Source organism: Mytilus californianus, unplaced genomic scaffold (genome assembly GCF_021869535.1).
Source record: "Mytilus californianus isolate M0D057914Y unplaced genomic scaffold, xbMytCali1.0.p SCAF_3, whole genome shotgun sequence".
NCBI lineage: Eukaryota > Metazoa > Mollusca > Bivalvia > Mytilida > Mytilidae > Mytilus > Mytilus californianus.
The window spans coordinates 35,353,272-35,361,070 of record NW_026262679.1 but is presented as its reverse complement, the minus strand read 5'-3'; the positions used below and the strand labels follow the sequence as shown (position 1 = coordinate 35,361,070).

The window sequence follows — 7,799 nt, the reverse complement described above, 5'->3', positions numbered from 1 at the left end:
GAAGAAAATTATTTAGGAAATATAGAAAAAGATAACCGTAGTGTGTTATTTTTTTGCATAGGCAGGTACGAAAATGATATTTTACATATTGGTGTATATTGCTTAACACAGCCTTAAACTTTATGAACCATCCAGCTGTATATCAATATATTAAAACAAATAACATAATTTTTATTTGCTTTATATAATTTATATTTGCTTAAAAAAAACTGGACCCGACCGATGTAATTTTTCTTTCAACGACATTTTTTTAATTTATTCCTTTCTTTGCTAAAGTTTATTATTTATTTGCGCAATTTAAGTCACCATCAAAGCAGGAAACTTTATTTAGTCAAATTTTAAGTGATATTTCTGAAATTAACGTTTTAATTGATATGGCTACACTTTAATAATACTACTGAAATCAGATAAAGTACCAATCTAAAGTTTATAAAAAGTTAAGAAAGGAGACATAATTGTTCTGTACAGGAACATAAGACTCACATGAATATAAGTCTCATAAAGGACTTTTGGGACTCGAGCATCACTCATGAGTCTTTTATATAATTGAAATTGACTATGATTAGTTTAAAAGACTGCATGAAAAATGTAAGAAAAACTATGGAATAAACGATATCGCATTGATGCCTATCAACATAAAACACAGTCAACTATACCTAAATGAATATTCAAAATTTGTTCAATGATAATTGTTCACTTTTTTAAATACTAATTAGTGCAACTCTTCAGACAAATATAAGCTGGAAAGACCTATATTATGCAAAACTAATTAACAGAAGAGTAAGATTAACAATTCATATGGGATAATAAACGATATATTTTCTGAGCAGCAGAAAAGAAACCAAAAATGAAAGAGATTTCCAGTAGCACAAACTTAAAGAGCCAAATAAAGTAAGAATTTGAGAAGAGCATTAATTTGACTACTAAAAACTCGGAACGTCTTTGCAAAAAAAAAAAACAACCAAAAATAGATATGGACAAAATTCAGCATAAATAACTTCCTCTAAAAATTCAAATAAATAAACAACAACAAAAAAACACAAAAAAGCTTAGCAGAGATATATTACAATCGAAGAATGCATACTTACATTCACTTAACTAAAAGATAGCATCGTGAACACCAACTGCTGAATACAAACAGACAGAGGAAGATATTCAAGTGTTTTCCATTATTTGTGACTTTAATATGACATATCTCACTTTTACATTTGAATGAAACGGTGTAATGCTCCAAACAGTTACTATATGAAACACAGAGACACTTTACATCGTCCTGACTTTTTGATTGGCAATTGGTATCTTAATTATTTCTTTTAATAGTTGCACATAATGACTATCGTGAATCATTTTTAAACGTTTTGAAGGTTAGAATGTTGATATTATATTAGTTGATTGGTCCTTATATCTTGCATGCTGAAAAAACCATTTGAATGATTATATAGTGTTTTGTTAATCAGCAAAAAAATATTTTAAGGTAAGATGGGACGGGAAAAAAATAGGCCTCTATAAAATTGGATATAAAGGACGTTTTGAAGTGAAGTTAATGTAAGTATAACGTTTAATACAAATAAACAATTAATCATATACAGATACATGAGATAACATCGGACTCAGACAGAAATTTTTATTTTAACATTTGATAATTCACACATAGTTTCATCATCGGCTGTTTTGTCTAAAAAGTTTTTTATTATGACAAAGTAAAAATAGGAGAGAGAGAGAGAGACTCTACAAAAAAATGGATACATGAATTGAGTTAGTTGGTAAAAGAACGTTAAATTGTAACAATAAAATATCTTATTACATTGTTTTTTAATAGAAGTGGGACACTTAAAGACGTATCGTATCTGTATCTGATACGTTGACGTATATGAACGTATCATACTATTGGTTATTGTTAAAATACATGTAGCAATCGAGAATAGGCAAAAGAGTTGGAAAAAAAAGTGAAAGGTTGATAACTATTTTTGGTCTCTATCAATTTTAATACCTGAATTATTTTTTAATAATTGTGTAAGGTTTATGACCCCTTCTGTGGCCTGTGAATTATGAACTTTTCAAATTGCAATAGCATCAAAACAGCAAATATAATGAATAATAAAGATGGGTCATTTTGTACATATACCGAGGGGAAACTTCGTGCAAAGCATAATTATTTATAGTTTCGTTGCATTTAATAGAAAAGGGGAATTTGGTGAAAATAAAATCAAGAATTTTGTAGAAAATCCACAGACTTTAATACAGAGATTTTTGTTATAAAATTTGAAACATAGTTTACGCACTTGTTTTTCTGTAATCAGCTAGCGTTTATTGTTTACAAAAAGTCCTAAACAACCTTTAAATTCCAAAACACCTCGTGCTGAGTCACTAAATTCGAGCGGACCCTAGAAGGTGTACTTGAATTGGTCCATATTTTTATTTATTTTAAATAAATCTAATATCTAAAATTAATAAACTTGTTTTAAGGAAATCATTGCTAGCACTGCATGCAATAATCCTCTATCTATCATATACCGAATTGCCAAATATGAGACTACAAGGGGAAAGGCTGTGGCTTTTCTTTAAAATTTCCATATGTTTAGCATTGAAGCAACACAAGGGTACATAATCCTTAATAGATGTATTTAAAATGTGTTTATATACAGTCTTGCTTCTTGTATGTCAAAATCATGACTTCTTTTATCTATTGTTACATTTGTTGCCCTAAAGGTGATGTTTCTACGATATATGATATTTACAGAAACTAATAATACAATTATGAAAGCATGGACGACAGCAGAAGCTAACATCTACACACATGAGCCACACATTTAACAATCACATGTTTTTCGTGTCAATCTATATACTTGTATATGTATTAGCACTCGATATTTAAATCTTTAGAACTACCCAGGCGTGAAGTTGAATTATATTTAACAATTAAAGTTTACGTTGACAATATCTATACGCGTACTTTAAATTTTCTAATAAATGAATAATTCAACATCAGCAGAGTCGGATTGGTGACTGCCACCAATTTTAATACATTTAGCAGGCAATACTTTTTTTTCAAATAGTAAAAAATGAAAGAGAACAAAAATTTTCATCACCCTTTCCCTATTTGTTCCCTCTCTTATCCTTGTTCTCGAAATTATCATCACAGGTTTTGACTCAATCATTAACTATATTAAATTCATGCCTGAAAAGTGATGATCGATGGTTTAAATATCGAGTGTTTAGATATAAACGAGTAAACATAAATTGAAAACTATCGTGTTAAAAAGAGAGTGTATTAATGACTGAAAGACATCTAACATAACAAAAAAAAATCCACATAAACATGTTCTATTTAAACACGTAAATAATCAATTTTGATCAATAACCCATAGATACGTTCAGATACGTCAACGTATCAGATACGGATACGATACGTCTTTAAATGTCCCACTTCTAATTGCGTGTTATATCATTGGTTCCTCATACCTTCTTTTTGTTTTCTGTGAAAACTTTGAGATTTCATCTTCATGTTTGATATTTAGTTTAATCTAGTCTTGACATTGATCATTTCATATTATTACAGTGATAATTATTCAAACGAAGACCATGAAATAGGGTGTGTGGAAACGGATAGGTATGGTCATAGTGAAGAAATGTTTAAAGAAGCAACAACTGGAAAATACCAAAATGCTCCATATTCAATGAATGCTAATAACCGCGGTCCAGAAGACTATGTTATTCCAATATATTCCGAAACATCAAGTAAGCAAATTACTATTACATTTTCAGAAAATTCGGTTCTTACTTAGCTTTGAGCGTGCTAAAATACCAAAAACTTCTAAATTTGATTGAAATGTAGAAACAAAAAACAGGTAAAACACAACGAATAAAAACTGTTATTAATAAATGGACTTGCAAATGTTTTCAATTCAGTTCGTCTGTTATAAACAAATTCAAATTAAAGCAAACACGTGTATCAGGTGCATGAACACAAAATATTTAGTCATGTTTTGTCTTTCAAGTCAATGTTCGAATGATTCTACTATAGTAAATTCAGGACTGCTAGGCGGTTTCAGTCATGTAAGATATGCTCAGTCTAAAGGATTAAAGACAAATAATACGTTAAAGAAAAATATGTTTAGAATTCATCTAATTGGCGACTGCCTTTTCATTGTCTTTGCCCCCCCCTAAAGAAACTCATCAAAGATAACTGGCTTATAATTTTGTACGCCAGATGAGCGTTTATTCTACAAATACACCTCAGTAACGCTCGAAATTAAAACAAACTTAAAGAGCCAAATAAAGTAAGAAGTTGAGAAGAGCATTAATTTGACTACTAAAAATTCCGAAACTTTTTACTAAATACAGTTAATGTAATATATTCCTGGGGTAGAAAATCCAGAGATTGTGGTGATTTTTGTATCATGTATTTATTCAATTTTTACACCATAGCCAGTCCTTCCCATTTCTTCCCATTTTTGTTTATGTCTATTTACTCCTTAGGCACCCCCATAGCTGATCATACAACCGTACCGATATACTTGAAAGTCCATTTCAATTTTTTTTTACAGCCGATTCCAACGAGTGTGTAGCTAAAGGTAGAATCTTTTGTTAGCTTCCTTGCTAGCTCAACCATGAAATGATTATTACCTAAAAATTGGAAGTAGCAAAGCGCCATTTTGTCATCCAATGAAAACATTCATAGCAATGGCCTGTTAATTAATTATTTAAAGGTTTATCTAGACTACTTTACAAATGAAATTTCATTTCTTAATGTTTGATTGAATTAAACAAAATCTTTTTATTACAATAAATCAGAAGCGGAGTAACGTTTTTTTTTTTTTAAATATTTACGCCGTAAATAGGCAGTTTAGTTAATTAGTGTCTTTTGGTGTATTCCCCACGCATGAAATATTGTTATGCTCTTGGTGTCTTTTTTTCATATATATGAATAGTTTTTAGAACTAAAATCTTTTATATTCACACAGGAAAGAAAAATTATCATACTACTTAATATCATGCACGGTTGACTTGTGGACCATTTATTTAGTTAAAAATGCAACGAAAAAAAAACCAACTGCAGTTTGGAATTGAAAATATTGCAGAGTTTGTTAACATCCACTTGGTCCGTTAACATTACCTTACTTATTAGTTTTAGATAAATAATGCAGCCATGAAGAACAATTTTTATGTCTTTACTTCATTTAGATTTAATTTGACCTAGATTGAATGATCAGGTCATCTGTACTTTTGGACACCTTCCAATCTTTTTTTGCCTCTCCGGGTGTATTGTAAACATATGTGTATGCGTAAAAGGGAATACGGTCAGCATTTGTCAATCATATCCAACTACATTTTATTAACTTGATGTAACAAATTCAACAGACACGTAATATATATTATTATTTGTAATGTCTGACGAAGAAGAATTTTTTTTTAGGAATTTCAGCTTTCAGTTATTTTTTCACCATTTATCAATTGAAAATAAAATTGGCAAATCAAACACACCTACAACATGCTTGTGAATTATCTTATAATTATCACTGAATTTTAAATTTAGATTGAAAATTTATTTTTGAACTGACTTGTAAAACTAGTTTTACAATGTTGATATTCTGCCACTTAATTCTGATTGGTTCTCTGCTTAACTATTGACTCCACCCAAAGGCAGGATGTACAGAACCTTACCTAATAACGATTTCATGGTTGAGCTAGCAAGAAAGCTAACCAAAGATTCTACCTTTAGGTACACACTCGTTGGAATCGGCTGTAAATGATAAAATCTTCAATATAAAGATATAAGGGTGATACAGACTGCCCTATTTTCTTTACATTGCAAATTTTATTTTTGGCTTACCTTGTAACATCTTTGCATATGTTTTCTTTTGTCTTTCATTTGTTTTTTTTTTAAATTCAAAAATAAAAACCACTGATCGACTTGAAATCAAACTTGATCTTTAGCCTAATTTGAAAGTTATGGTCTCGTCATAAAACCAATGGTACCGCTATTTGTAAAATAGCACAAAGTAGTAAACAAATAAAAACAATTAAATATCTCTGAGAAATCGTATTATGGACCAAATGCTCTCAATGTATATTCCCTATCGACTTAAATTAAATATTAAAAAACAGTTTAGGTTAAAATTTATCTTAACTCTCCTGGAAAAACAATTCTAAAAACGTTTGCATATAGCACTATTTTCTGAGATCTGTCAAGCTATTATCAAAGTTATTCTTTTTTCTGTGTTATGGATAAAAATTCTCTTTGATGCAGATATTTTATTCGTTATTACTCAATCATTTCACAAGCCATAGGATCAAAAAAGAGTTTGAACAAAAATGAACAGAATAAAGAAATTCGCATAGATGTCATGGCTACGGATGACTGACGAAAACTGAGTACAAGGAGGTCAGGTACTAGCACATACCTGATCCCTAGAGGTCAGACCATACTCATTCTAGTTATCTAATGACTAATCTAAATAATGATTATTGAAATCAACATTAAGTATTACATGTTCTTTCTTTTAACAGTAAGTGCTATTTGGGAACACCAGAAAGGTTCACAATGGACGAAATATCCATCCGGAGTAAATTTAAGGATTGAAAAGGCATATCAAAGGAATAAAACAGGAAAAACCATCATCCAAATAGACCACACAACGTAAATTATATCTTCATTTTTATAAGAAATATTACCTCGTAAAAAAGAATGAAAACCTGACATGTACATGAAATAAACACTTAAAATCTTGAATCGCAAATGACCGCAAATGATCAGTGCAAACCTTTCTGAAATTGTCAAATTTTGAAGCAAAAAAGCAATTTATATGTGAAACTTTTCATTTAAATTAATTAATTTCATATAATTTCATCTTATGGTAGTTTTTTCACCAATACATATTTATTGATTATTTAAAAAAAAGATTTAGAAAGGGGAAATAATTGAGCAAATTATTTGTTTTTTTGTATAAGAGAATGCCCAATTATAAGTCATTTTCGTATAGGGTTTATCTTCAGAATGCCCTTTGTAAGAGCTATCCGCTATTTTTGGTATTTCAAAATTCCATCATTTAGTGTTCTTTCTAGTCACATGAAAGTGCATTTTCATTTATAATCATTACAAAATATCAGAACAGCAGCTAATTGGGAACAAGCACGGTGACTTATATTCTAATCATGATTTTGAAAAAAGGTCGATATAAACCACATTTTGAGTATAAAATAAAATCGGTATTTTTTATGTATTCACAAACTACTTTTATGGTGACCATGAGTATTTATAAACAAAGATACCAGGCTTATAATTTAGTAAACCAGACGCGCGTTTTGTCTACAAAAGACTCACCAGTGGTATTTGAACCAAAACATTTAGAAGGCCAAATCAAATACAAAATTGAAGAGCATTAAAAATCGAAAATTGCAAAACGTTGTACCAAAATACGACAATATAAGGCAATCTATGCTTTGAGGTAGAAAGACGTAGTATTTCGAGTAATTCAACATATTATAAAAAGTAAATTGCAAGTTATTTGTTTATATATTTATATATGATAGAACGGCATAACAGAATTAAATTTTTACACAATTAAAATGCATGACACGTGTTTTTTTAATGCATGTTCATCGGGTAGACTCAAAAACAAAGTTGAAGAGGTGAAAACATTTCAATAGCAAAACACAGCACTTTCTACTTGTCAGACCGATATTTTTAGAATAGAGATATAAGTTCATATGCCAAATTCACTTGCAACCAATTATAAATAAAACTAATGTAAAGTGGTTTTATGTCCTCTAAATGAAAAATATTTTCCTCCTTTCTA

The 7,799-nt window shown here is 29.7% G+C and overlaps 1 long non-coding RNA gene across 1 annotated transcript; it reads left to right on the top strand.

The window, feature by feature from the left end:
- The first annotated feature begins 1,137 nt into the window (after window positions 1-1,137).
- On the top strand, window positions 1,138-6,637 carry LOC127733536 (uncharacterized). Its single transcript, XR_007997111.1, has 3 exons — window positions 1,138-1,545; window positions 3,560-3,738; window positions 6,511-6,637. It is a non-coding gene; the product is annotated as an uncharacterized LOC127733536 (long non-coding RNA).
- Window positions 6,638-7,799: the final 1,162 nt, after the last annotated feature.